Here is a 14327-nt window from a genome sequence, read left to right on the forward strand (position 1 = left end):
AAATTGCACATATTGAAAGAATAGGAAACACAATACTTAAATAACCTGATATTAGAAAATAAATTGAACAAGCCATCAATGAACTCCCTAAGAAAAAAATCCCTAGGCCCAGATGCACACACAAGAAAATTCTACCAAACATTTATAGAATGATTAGTTCCAATATGGTATAAACTATTTGGGAAAATAGACAAAGAAGAACTATCAAATTCCTTCTACAGAAGAAATATGGTGCACCTAAAACAGGAAGAGCAAAAACAGAGAAAGAAAACTATAGACCAATTTCCTTAATTAATATTAATGCAAAAAATTTTAAATAAAATACTAACAAAGAGATTACAACAATATATCACAAGAATAATACACTATGACCAGGTAGGATTTATACCAGGAATGCAGGGATGGTTCTATATTAGGAAAACTATAAGCATAATTGCCTGTATCAATAACAAAACCAACAGAAATACTATGACTATCTCAATAGAAACAGTAAAAGCTTTCAAAAAATGGAACACCCATTCCCATTAAAAAATAGCACAGGAAAGCATAGAACAAATAGAGCTTTCCTTAAGATGATAAGTAACATTTCCCTAAAATAATCAGCACTCATTATCTGTAATGGGGATGAGCTAGGAGCCATCACAATAAGATCGGGGTGAAGCGAGAATGCCTATTTTCACCAGTATGATTCAATATTGTAATAAAAATGTTAGGCATAGTAATAAGAGAAAAAATAAATTCAACGAATTAGAATACGGAGTGAGGAAACAAAACAATCACTCTTTGAAGATGACAGGATAGGATTAGAGAATCAATCCTGGCAACAGAATGGATATGGTGGGTGGGAGGGGGTATAAAGTGACAGATATTGTCAAATCAAAATTGGATGTGAGCCTGACAGACCTCAAGGATTAGGGAATGTAGAAGGTAGGAAGGCTTTAGGGGGAAAGATTGGTCAGCAGGAAGATTACAAGATAGGTAAATTTGAGAAGCATCAATATAGAAATATTAATTAAATCTGAGCTGATGAGTATGACTGAAGTAGTACAAAGAAGGAAGAATTCAACCTGGATAGAACACTATGGGATACCAACAATTAGAGCACATCACTGGAAAGAGGATCCAGCAGAGGAGACTGAGGAGAGGTCTGACAGGTAGGAAGAGAACTAGGAGACAATTGTGTCCTGAAGATCTAGAGGAAAGGGTGTATCTTGGAGAATGTGGTAAAGAACAGTGTCAAAAGCTATAGAGAAGTCAAGAAGAAAGAGGATTAAGAAAAAAAGGATTTGTCTATTAAGAGATCATTGGTAACATTGGATATAGCAGTTTGGGGGAAATTATGAAGTCAGAAGCCAGATTATAAGGGGTTAAGAAGTGAATTAGAGGAGAAAAATGGAGACACCTATTGTGGATAGCCATAGGAGGATGGTAGAGATGAAAGGACCAAGCATAGGGGTTTTGTTTTTAGGGGGGATGGGGATGGCATGGGCATGTTGGCAGACAGCAGAGAGGGAGCAAGTAGATAGAGAAAGGTTGAAAATAAGAGTGGGAATGACAGAGAAGGCAATCTTTTGGAAGACACATGTTCACCTGTGTAGGGGTGGGGCTGGGCCTTTTTAATCCGAAAGACTATTTCATTAGGTGAGACAGGGGTGAAGGAGGAGATAACAGCAGATAGGATCTGAGTAATATGGGATGAAAAAAAGGATAGAAGAGGGAACTCATGGAAAATGGCCTCAAGTTTTTCCTATAAGATGTGAAGCAAAATTCTTATCTCAGAGGAAGGGGTAAGAAAAAGAATACTTTGAAAGTTTAAAGAGGTTTGAAAGATTTGGAAGAGCCACTGTGGAGGATGGTGGGATAGTGAATTTATAAAGGAGGTGTAGGATTGCCTAGTGGCATTGAGGGCCCAGCTGAGGTTTTATAACATAAAACTATAGTAGACAAGGTGAAAACAATTGCATAATTTTCCCCACCCGTGTTCAGAAGTATGTATGTACGTTTGAAGGCAATGAACGGTAGGAGTCATCTAAGGCTGAGGCCTGGCAGAGCACAATTAGCAATATAATGGGGCTAGGGACTCAAGAGACAAGGTATAGAGCTAAAGTGGTTTGCCAACAGGTCAATGTTGGGAAAAGAGGAAATGAAGAAAGAGTGGTTAATGCAGGGGAAATGAATTGAGAGAGAACTATGGGACTGATGAATTGGAGATTACAGACAGGACAAAGAGAAGGGTTTGATAAGGGGAAGCAGAGGCAGAAGTAGAAAACCATTATCAGGCTCTTCTCTTTTACCAGATTTTCCATTGCTACAACTTTTTCATCAAATTCAAAGTTTGTAACTACTTTTTCAGCTATACCATCAATTCCATTTGTATTTCTATTATTTTGTGAGTCAGAATAGAAACACTCATCCAGTACAACATGAGTCTCTCGAGTCCAATCTACTCTTCCGACTGTCAGTCATTTCCACACCAGACTCATGTGATAATTGTACAAATTGGAAAGATTCCTTCTAGCTCCTATTATGACCTATTAGATAGTGCCATTATTATGACTCTCACGTTAAACCTTTAATTAACACCACTTGAGATGAATGGTGAAATTGATGATACCTACTTGTCTTCCATTCCTGAAACTACAGTCAAAATGATGCATTCCTTGCAAAAGTTTAATTAGTCCTTTTTAATAAGGGAGAAATACTGGGCTTATTGAGGTCAACTGACATCCATTGACACATGATGGCCAAAGAGTATACACAGACCTTTCACCAAAGGCTCCCAACATCAGGACTCTTTCCATGGCATCACAAAGTGTCTCCCAGAAATGTGGCCATGAGTACTAATGAAGTGGCCTACAAACAGGGCAGAATTTCCCTTTTCCCTCTGCCTGTCATATGCCATTTAACAGATCAACCTTTTGTCCGTAAGAGCCCAGGAAAGTTTTTCTCCACTCTGCTCTCATTAGATTATTTGATCATTATCCTTACTCCTCAGTAATTTCAGATGGAGAAAGTCCCTTAACAATTAGGAATTCCTGCCCGGAGAGCAGCCTGAAGCCGCGGCTTTGGAAGTCACCCAGTCTCCGCGGCACCCTGGAGATCGGGAGATCGGGGTGGGGGCTCGACCCCGAAGGATCACCATGATCCGATTCATCCTCATCCAGAACCGAGCAGGCAAGACTCACCTGGCCAAGTGGTACATGCAGTTTGAAGATGACGAGAAGCAGAAGCTGATTGAGGAGGTCCACTGCTGTGGTCACAGTGCGGGACGCCAAGCACACCAACTTTGTGGAGGTCTTAAATGAATATTTCCACAATGTCTGTGAACTGGACCTCGTCTTCAATTTCTACAAGGTTTACACGGTGGTGGATGACATGTTCCTGGCCGGGGAGATCCGAGAGACGAGCCAGACGAAGGTGCTCAAACAGCTCTTGATGCTGCAGTCCCTGGAGTGAGGGGGCCCAGGTGGTCCCCAGCCCGGGAGTCCACCCCAGTCCCCACCCCTCTGTCCTCCTCCCCACATTCCCCAGCAGATGCTCCGAGTGCACCGTCTGGGACGGTGGGACCACACCTTGGCCGGGATCAGGAGGAGGGGAGTCCCCTGTGTGTGGTTCCATACACCCTGTAACCCTGCTGTCGTGGCAGTGATGCCGTGAGCATGTGAGCAAGCCTGCGTGTCTGTGGGTGTGTGTATCTGTGTGTGTGTGCGTGTGTGTGTACATATGTGTGTACCTGGAGCTCCCAATAAAATTGTGGACCTGGCCTGCCAAAAAAAAAAAAACAATCAGGAATTCCTGACACTGATTTGCACCTGGTTCAAAAAAATAAGTTTACTTCTTCCAATATACCCTGAATTCCCGTGGCAGATAGCATCACTTGTCCTGCCCATGACAAGATACTGAAAGCTCTGCGAACAGAGCTTCAGGCAATCATTTCCATCTGGCTACAATCTCCCACATATGCTCATATACAAGCATGAACCCAAATATATGCCCACGTATATATTTTCTTTATTGGAATCCTGTCCGTCACAACACCAGAGGCCCTCCTACTTATTGTCTTCTCTGACTAACTCTTAGATTCAAGGGTTTAGAAAAAGACAACAGATTCTAGGACGAAATAATTAGAAAGGTTTGTTTGAGTCCCTGTCTTTCTGGGAATAGGAAAGGGCTACTCAAACAATTCTGGAACAAGTGGTAGAACATGTCTTCAGGATCCCAATGTAACTGTCTTTGCTGATATCTCCTCTTCAAATATAAGGCCTCATCAATTAAAGCAATTGTTCTTCCTATCTCCAGCATCCCCCGTATCTCATTCTTTATTTATCACCATGGCATTTTCCCCAGTCTTACTCTCACTGTATCCCTCAGATCATTAAAATTCCACTATAATGACTCTTTTCTTCTCGGCAATTTAAGCAGTTATGTGAATACTTCACTCTCCTGACTGCTTTAGAGAGTCTGAGGTCATTGTCACCCTCCTCTCTGCTGTGGTTCCTCAATAGTAACTGTCTCTCTTTTCCTCTTACTCTTAATTCCTTTGATGTCTCTTTTCTCTCTCTCCTCTGTTTCCTTTGGTGCATCTCTGTGACTTTTGTCTCTCTCCTATCGCTGCTTTGCTTTTCTCTATACTCTATTTTCCCCTCTTTCCTCTCAGATCTCGTTACCTACTTCTCTTCTCCTTCCTACTCTTAACCATTCAGAAAAAATTTTTTCTTCTCATCTCCCTTACCCACAATGGGACCATTCCCTCTCCAGGCTGTATAATCTTCAGAGGTCTCCTTTCTCACCTCTTTGTTTCAGCTGACATTTCCATTCTGCAAGTGATCTTTTCTGCTCTCCTTTAATGTTTCTGAATTCCCTTTGAGATTACCTACAAGTTTGCATTATAGAGTTTGCTCATCATAGCTGTTTCTGTTTTCATATTTCTTTTTAACTCAGTCCCTTAGTGCCTGGGATGCAGTGAGTGCTTAATAAATGATTCTTGACCATTAGTGTATCTGCTTCCCTCTAGAGTCAGTATTTCCTTCCTATCAAATAGGTCTTCCAGGAGCACCACTTCCATACCATCACCCAAGGCTTTAAGGACTCCCCATTTCCTACATGAGAGCATCTTGGGATTATGAGACAGAGATCTGAGAAAGGATTGAGAGATCCATCTACTTTTGACCTCTCTGCAGCCTTTAAAACACTTGATCATTCTCTCCTCTTTGATGCTTTCCTCTCTAGGTTTTCAGGATACCACTCTCTCCTTGCTTTCCTCCTAACTAACTGATCACTCTTTCTCTGTCTCCTTTGCTGTATCCTCCTCCAGATAATATCCTCTAACTATAAACATCCCTCAGGGTCCTGTTCAAGGGGCTCTTCTCTTCTTTCTCTATTCTACTTCAATTGGTGATCTCATTGGCACCCATGGATTTAATTACCATTCCTATGCTGATGATTGCCACATCTACCTCTCCTGCTCCAATCTCTCTGCTGACCCTCAATCTTGTATCTCCAACTGCTTTTCAGACATCGCAAACTGTATTCCAGTAGATTAGATTATATATGTCCAAAACAAAACTAATTCATTACTTTCCCTCTAACTGCCTCATACACATACACACACACATGTGCATGCACACACACACACACACACACACAAACACACACACACACAAACACTTCAATATTATTGTAGAGGGCAACACCATCCTAGTATCCCAGGCTCACAATCTGGGAGTCATTCTGGACTCCTCATTATCTCTCACACAAACCATATCCAAATTATTGCCAAGATCTGTTGATTTCAACTTTGCAACATTTCTTGAATATGCCCCCCCTTTCCTCTTTGACACTACTAATGTTATAGTACAGGTCTTTATCACTTCACACCTTGATTATTGCAACAGCCTACTGGTGGATATGACTGCCTCACTCTGTCCCTTCTCCAATCTTTCCTCTATCTAGCCACTAAAATGATTTTCCTAAAATATAGGTCTGATCATGACACCTCCCTGCTCAATAAACTCCACTGACTTCCTATGGCCTCCAGAAGCAAATACCAAATGCTCTGTTTGGCATTCAAAGTGCTTCATAACACATCACCACCCTACCTTCCAGTCTTCTTACATCTTTCTCCCTAACACATGCTCTTTGATTCAGTGACACTGGCCTTCTGCTCATTCCATGGTGAAGACACTCTGTTTCTTAGCTCTGGGCATTCTCTCTGGCTCTTCCCCATGCCTGGAACACTTTCCCTCCTCTGCAATCTACAAGAAGCCTTCCTTGATGCTTCTTAATTCCAGTGCCTTCCTTCTGTTAATTATTGTTCCTTATCCTATACATAGTTGCTTTGCATATATTTGTTTGAGTGTCGTCTCCCCCATTAGATTGTAAACTCCTTGAGGACAAGAGCTGTCTTTTACCTCTTTTTGTATTTCAAGCTCTTCACACAAGGTGTGCTCTATGAGCAAAGCAGAATTGACACAGCTCAAAGGAAACACAGAATGTGCAAATTTAGAGTATCCACCCCAAATGTTCACATGGCCTATTTGTGCCCAACCTGTGGTAGAGCATTACAAGCTCGTATGTGTCTGATCAGCCACAGACAGGCACATTGAAAATTGACTCTAACATAGTGATGTTATTTTGGTTCTCTTCAAGAATGAAGGACACCAACCAACCAATTTCCAGCATTTAACACAGTGCCTGGAACATAGTAGGTACTTAAGTTTTTATTGACTGATTCGTTGCATCTCTCAAATCCAATCTCCTTAACATATCATTCAATGATCTCCATAATTTGATTTCAACCTCCCTTTCCTGACTCCTGTCTCACTGATCCCTCCAAACTCTGCATGCTATTTAAATTGTAGTGTTCCAAATACCACAAGACAACTTCTTTCTGAGCTCCACAATTTATTCATGAAACATGCTAGATTTAGTGTCCCCAAAAAAATCACTTAAATTCTGTTTCTGATGACCTATGTGAACATCAGGAAATCATTCTACACATCTTGGCTTTTATTAAATGAAGAAGACTTACTAGATGATCTTTTAGGCCTCTTCCAGTATGTAATTCTGATTGTCTTTTTAAATACTTGCCTTTTCCCCAAACATCAGTCTACTCAAATCCTGTCCATTTTTTCTGCCTCAACTCATGCATCCCCTTGTACATGAAGCTTTTTTGACTTTCAGAGTTGAAAGTAATCTCTCCCTCCCCTGAAGCTTTATTACTTTCTGAGAATCATGTAATAAAATCACAAATCTTGAGAGGAAGCTCAAGAGATCACCCTGAATTGCCTTAATATTTCACAACATGAAAATCTTCTATGCATTCTTCCCAAAATGTGATCCAAATTCTAGTTTTCTGACTTTGCTTCAAGAACTCCAGTGAAGTGGAACAATCTGGACCTAGAACTTTTTTATTATTCCTTTAGAAAACCAATTTTTCCTCATCTTGACCAAAAATCTTCTTTGCCATTGCAGTAAAGCCTATTGGCTACACAGAAGAGTATTTTCAAATGCAGAAAATAAAACACAAAGGATTTCACAAGAAATCAATTATACCGATATACATTTGTCAACATTAAATAATTTACAGATTCTAGTTTAGCAAACTATTTTAGGCCTTTGTACAACTCCTTTATTTTACCTAGGGTCAGCAGACCTGAGACTCAGAAGTGAACTATTTTGTTCAGTATTACAGAAACAGTACAAACCCTGCTAGAACTCATTTTATGACTCCCAGGACTTTGCTCTTGCCATTAAACTGCTCCTAATTCTGTCATTAAGGCAGTATTCCTAGGTCTGTCCCTTAACGGCAAGCAGAATAGTCCAATGCCACTCATCTTTGACAACTTTTTATTGCCATGACTATAATTATCATTCTCTTTATAAATTGCCTCTTTTAAAGGTATATAATTTTATTGACATAATTTCAGTCCTTTCACAATAATGGTTGCCCTCCTCTGGATGTCTTCTAGCTTATTAATCTCATTTTGCCACATAGTGCCCAGAACATAATAACATCCTCCGGATGTGGTCTAGCCAGGGCAGTGAACAATGGGAAATTATTCAGTCAGATTTTGACTGCCATGTTAAAATTCTGAACCACATTTCCTTGAAGTACAAGTTAAACCATATTGAATAATTTTCTTATAAATTTTTATTTCCTAGTCATTTATATGTAATCATGTCCTTGTTTAGTTAATATTCAGGTTCCAGAGTTGTTCTTATCGTTGGTGTTGTAAAATCAAGACAATGCCAACTTCTAACACAATGATTTGGAGAATCTCATCCTTTCTCGGGTCTGAAAGACCTGAGTTCAGATCTGGCCTCAAACACTAGTTGTATGACCCTGGGCAAGTCACTAAACTTCACTTTGATTTAGTTTTCTTATCTACAGAATGGAAATACTAATAGAACCTGACTCCAGGGTTGTGGTCATGACCAAACAAGATAGTGAATGTAAAGTTCTCTGTGCAGCGCCTGGTATGTAAGTGCTATATAAATGCTAGGTATTATTAATAATTATTTTAAAGTATTGGTGAGCTATGCTTTCCTCTTCTATACCACTATACCAATGAGATTAATGAGCAGAGGTCATCAAAGAAGATCATTTGTGACTTTCAATAATAATTTTGAAATGTGTATGGAAAACATTTATGGCAGCGTTTGGCTCTATGGAATAAAAAACTTTTTATCTGGTGAATAAATAATCCGAATAAAATCTATTCTCTATATATTTCAGTTAACTGTCATATTAACAATATTATCTAATATGAAATTGTTGCTTGTAAAAGCCTATGTGTATCCGTCATTACTGTCATCAAGGATTTCTTCAACAGGTAGAGACTATGCTTAAACTCATTTAACATGATAGGAAAATAGAGATATGGATTAATAAAGATTGTTGTTTTCCACATTGTCTTTTCTAGTATGAACAAGAACTAAGATTTTTATGTATATGTTTTATATTTTCCCTTCTTCAGATAACTTGAAAACTGACCTCACAACTCCCTTAAAATTGTGTTAACCATTACACTGATCATCTCCACGTATACTTACAGTATTATTGATGCACAGGGTTAGTGAGTTGGAAGGGACACTAGTAAACAGCCTTGCCCAAAATGAATCCCCACTACAATATAGCTGACAGTAGTTCATCCAGCTGCTGCTTGAAGGATTCCAACATGCACAAAACCACCTCTGAATTAGGACACTCTTCCTGGTATTCTATTCCAACTTTTGAACAACTCCAAATTTTATGAATTGCTATTTTTGTTATTACAATGAGCCTAAATTTTCTTCTTTGCAAATTCTAGCAGTTGGCAATAACTCTTCCTTCTGGGGCCAAACAGAATAAGTCTACTTTCTCTTCAATGTTATGAACTCATAAGTAGTTGAAACCAACATATATGACCAATTTGGGTCCGTTTGGCTCAAACTTACAATTTCTGATTTCATCAAGCAATTTTAACATGATGGAGAATTTACCAGAGACTGAGGCTGACTACATTAATATGGCCTAGCTGTGATCGTCACTCCTTTCCTTACCTGCTAAGAGCCCATTTTTCTGTATTCTCATAACACAACCAAAAGCAATTATAATGTATGTTCTGATATTTATCATTGTTGTTGTTGCGGTTGTTCAGTCATGTCCAAATCTATGTAACCCCATGGATTTCGTCCAAGGGGTTTTCTTGGCAAAGATACTGGACTGGTTTGCCATTTCCTTCTCTACCATGTCCCCATTTTACAGATGAGGAAATGAGGCAAACAGAGGTTAAGTGACTTGCCCAGGGTCGCAAGCTAATAAATGTCTGAGGCTGGAGTCAAAACTTTTGAACTGGCTTCTATTTTCAGCATTCCTTAGTCAGTGAAATCACTTTCTCCTACACTAAAATAACGAATCTGTCACTATCCAGGGAAGAGAGAAAGCAATACTTATTTCATTTTATTTTAAAATATTTCATTTAAAATTAACAATTGTTAGAAAGATGATAGTCAAAGATCCATTTAAATATCCCTAAAACTAATTGACTTCTAAGTTCCAGAAACAATGCCCATAAATTGTCTTCATTTTTGTTACAAGATAACTTAACATATTTATCTTAGAGTGTGTGTTGTCATCCTCTTTCCCCTTTACCTTATTTAGTCTCTCCTCATCTATGAAAACCTGCTAGTCTCTCCAAATTTGCAGCTAAAACAATGTCTCAAGATTCTATTGCATTTTAAAGATAAAGTCACATTAGCTTTGATCTTTTTAAGTGAAGTAATTGTAGCTAATGTTACAGAATGAAAGCCCTTCAGGAAGAAGGTTTTGACTTTTGCCATCTCATTTTTTCTACATTGAGTAAAATCTCTGCTTTGGAGTCTTATGAACTTTATTTATCAAGACTGTCATTTTGCCTATTAGTTATTCCTCCCAACTTGTTTCTATGTTCAAATCTGTCAACATATCATCTAATGTTATTGTTATTCAGTCATTTTAGTTTTTTCCTATTTTCATGACCCCTTGGGGTGACGGGAGTTGGGTTCTGGACAAAGATACTCAATTGGTTTACCATTTCCTTCTCCAGCTTATTTTGCAAATGAGAAAACTGAGGCAAACAGGGACCCAAGGTCACACAACTAGAAAGTGTCTGAGGCCAAATGTGATCACAGGTCTTCCTGACTGCAGGCCTGGTGCTCTATCCACTGTACCACCTAGATGCCCATGGCACCTACCACCCTGTGTCATCTATGCCCTTATCCAAATTTACAAAAAGTCATGAAATGAAAAACATGGTATTGACAGAGGGGCAATTAAGAGAAATGAAAAGATGCTGAGTATCAAAAGCTAAGTCAATCAGCATGATAATACTTCAGGTTATCAGCTTATCCTTTGTGAGCTATGGCGTCCATGCAGTTGAAGCCAAGGAGAGCCGCAGATGGAAAATGGAACGTTCCCTGGCAAATTTAGATATAAAAATTCTCTAAAGGAAGGCTTTGAAAGAGTTTACTGCTCACCTGGAGGGCCTATCATTAGAGAGAGGCAACTGAGGGAGTTGAGAAAGTGGTGAGTATCAAAAACTGAGTCAGCATGGTGATGAGATTTCACATAATCAACTTATCTTGGGTAAGGCATAACGTTCCATGGAGTTAAAACCAAAGAGAGATGGTGATATAAAATGAAGAATAAATTTATTATTGAAATGTAGTCTAATTAATGGGAATTTCCAAATAAAGGAAACAGTATGGCTTATATGTTTTTATGTATGATGAAATATCCTAGTGACTGTTTAGGGCTCCATTTCCCTAGAAATTATTAAAGTAGATATTTTGTGAAAGTTCCAAGTAATCAGCACTCAGACTCTTCTATTGCTTTCTCTCTTCCCTGAACAGTGATGGATTTGTTATTTTATTGTAGTAGAAGGTGATTTCATTGACTAGGGAAGGCCCAGAACTGAAGCCAGTTCAAAATGGCAGTCATTCCAAAAGCAGAGGAAGAAAAGTAAGCAATTTTGCTTTTAAGTGTTTTTAAGGGGCAGCTAGGTGGTGTAGTGAATAGAGCATGGGCCCCGGAGTCAGGAGGACCTGAGTTCAAATGTGACCTCGGACACTTGACACATTTACTAGCTGTGTGACCTTGGGCAAGTCACTTAACCCCAATTGCCCTGTTCCACCCCCCTCAAAAAATAAATAAATAAAATTTTTACACTTATGTCGTACTTAAGAACCATATGTTTCAGTTATTAACTCTTTTCTCAAGATTAAAAACAGACCTCTATATCTGAAAGCAAATTATTTGGGAATAAATAAAAGTTTTTTTGGAGAGTAGATTACTTTACCACTGTATATTTCCATAAATGACTCAGTGAAACTTAGTTGCATGGATAAATTAGAAGCAAAAACATTTTTAGGGAATCAAAATTGAGTGTACGTTTGCAGACTCTTAAAAAGAAATTAAATTGAAATTGTTTTATGAGACAAATGAGAAAATGTCCATAAACTTTTAAGTTTCTGTTTTGATCAGTGAAAAGTAAAAATTTTGCAATGAATTTTAATTGCATAAGAAAACTTGGGCTAATTTGCAAAGGAGAGACTCAGTGGATTTTAAAAAAAACTTAGTACCTAGTATTGATTGGGATATGATTTGAAAATAAAGGCTAGAGGGACTAAGAAAGTAGCAGTGAAAGAAAAGGAAGCACTGAATAATTGTGTAGAGAAGTGCAATTCTACAGTTGTCAAGACTTTAATCAGCTTCCATAGGAAGAATGGGAGGGAAATTGCAGAAAAATAGGAGAGCATTTCCATGGATGGGATGGACATCATGCTCAATTGGCGCTTAATAAGCTCTATATAAAAGGGTGCATACTAGCAAAAATGTTTTTAAAATGCAAATCAACTTTGATTTCCTAAAAGCAGAAATGCAGAACTAGTTCTTTTTCATGCAAGTTGGGAAAATACAATATCTTCCTCTTTTCAGCTCTTCAAATATCCAACATAGAAAGCCTACGCAGTTCTAAAATGTTTGAGAAAGTATAAGTTAGTTTTAGACCTCACTAATAGTAAAGGAGAATAATATGATTTGTGTCTATAAAGTTGCAAATTTCTTTGTAGAAATTCTTTTTTCCCCTCAGTAAAATTGAGTTTTGAGATTTTTCATGATTTCTTCAGTCTAATTCTACAGATTTTTATATTCTTATGAATATAGAAAAGTACCTGGAATTGTGTAGTAAGATTTTAAATTGAGAAATTTAATTTTGGGTTTATAAAGGTTTTGATAAAATAGTTGAGGAAATTATTACTTGCAGATAGTTTATCTGTACTCTGGTAACTGATGTTTCTAAATTTTAAACCATTTCACACAGATCTCTGAATGCAACTAGTATAGAATACAAAATTTGGTAGAGAACTGGAAAGATTTTTTTCCTATGTAAGATGATTTAGAAACACATTAAAGTGAGTTGATGTTGTTAGTGAAAAATTTATGTCTATGTTTTAAATCCATGGTGCTTTATGATATTATACTTATAATTTCTCCACTATAATTTTCAGAAACCATTGTATAGAAGTGCTGTCAATTTGTGGAATGATATCTATGTTGTAATATGTTTGCATTAATATCTGCCTATGTAGGCAGCTAGGCAGTTCAATGGATAGAACATCGGGCCTGCAATCAGATAGACCAGAGTTCAAATTGAGCCTCACACATGAGCTGTGTGAAGTTGAGAAAATCACTAATTCACTAATTTTCTCACTTTTCTCCTCTATATCAATTGCACCTACATCCCGGGATTATTGGATAGATCAAATTAGTTAATAAATATAATGCACTTAGCAATGTATCTGGTCCTATATAAATTTGAGCTGTTATTTTTGTTATTATCAACCCATTTATGTAGCTATCATTTTTCTATCTATGTGACCAATGCAAAAAATCACTTGGCTTGGCTTTGCATACTTTTAGGACTTTTTCTTTTCAATAAAGGAGATGAAGGAAATAATTTTTGTTCACTGAAAAATTATTATTGAAACAGAAGTCGAAAAAAGGCAACCTCATATAGTGGTTCTCATTTTATTTATACTTGAGCTTCAGGAAGAGAAACTGCAAGGTAGTCAGAGAATACTGAGTTTGATGTGTGTATGGGATTAGAAATGGCCAGGAAGTGGTTAATTGGGTCATCCTTCACACCAACTCAATAAACTCCAGTGGTTTCCAATTACCTCCAAGAACAAATACAAAAATTCTGTTTGACATTCAAAGCCCTTCATAACCTAGCCCCTTCCTACCTTTCCAGTCTTTCTACACCTTATTTTCCAACAGGTAGCTTTGACCTAGTGTAACTGGACTCCTGTCTGTTCCATGAACAAGACACTTCTCTCAGCTCTTGGCAATTTCTCTGGATGTCCCCCAAATCTCAAGTGCTCCCCCTCCTCCAAACTCACTACTGATATCTCTAGCTTCCTTGATGTCCCAACTAAAATCCCACCTTCTTCACGAAGCCTTCACTGACACCTCTTAATTCCGGTGCTTTTCCTTTCTTAATTATTTTCTATGTGTCCTGCATATAGTTTGCTTTGTATGCAACAGTTTGGTGGAGTGTTGAGATCAGAAACTGGACTGCAGGGAGATAAGAATTGAGTGAAAGACTAGAAAATGGCAAGACCTATTGTAGATAGGCTTTTCAATGAATTTGGCCACAAGGGGTAGGAGAAATATAAATTGACAGATCACACAGGTAGAAGGACCAAGTAAACTTTGAGTTTTTTAAGGATGGGTCAGATATGGGCATATTGGTTGGCAGAATGGAAGGAACCACTAGACAGGGAAAATGTTATCATCAGACTCTATC

The 14327-nt window shown here is 38.1% G+C and overlaps 1 pseudogene; it reads left to right on the top strand.

Moving 5' to 3' along the window:
• Nucleotides 1-666: 666 nt before the first annotated feature.
• Nucleotides 667-3456, top strand: LOC118836242 (annotated as a pseudogene).
• The last annotated feature ends 10871 nt before the right edge of the window (nt 3457-14327 follow it).

This window comes from Trichosurus vulpecula, chromosome 2, assembly GCF_011100635.1.
Source record: "Trichosurus vulpecula isolate mTriVul1 chromosome 2, mTriVul1.pri, whole genome shotgun sequence".
Taxonomy (NCBI): Eukaryota; Metazoa; Chordata; class Mammalia; order Diprotodontia; family Phalangeridae; genus Trichosurus; species Trichosurus vulpecula.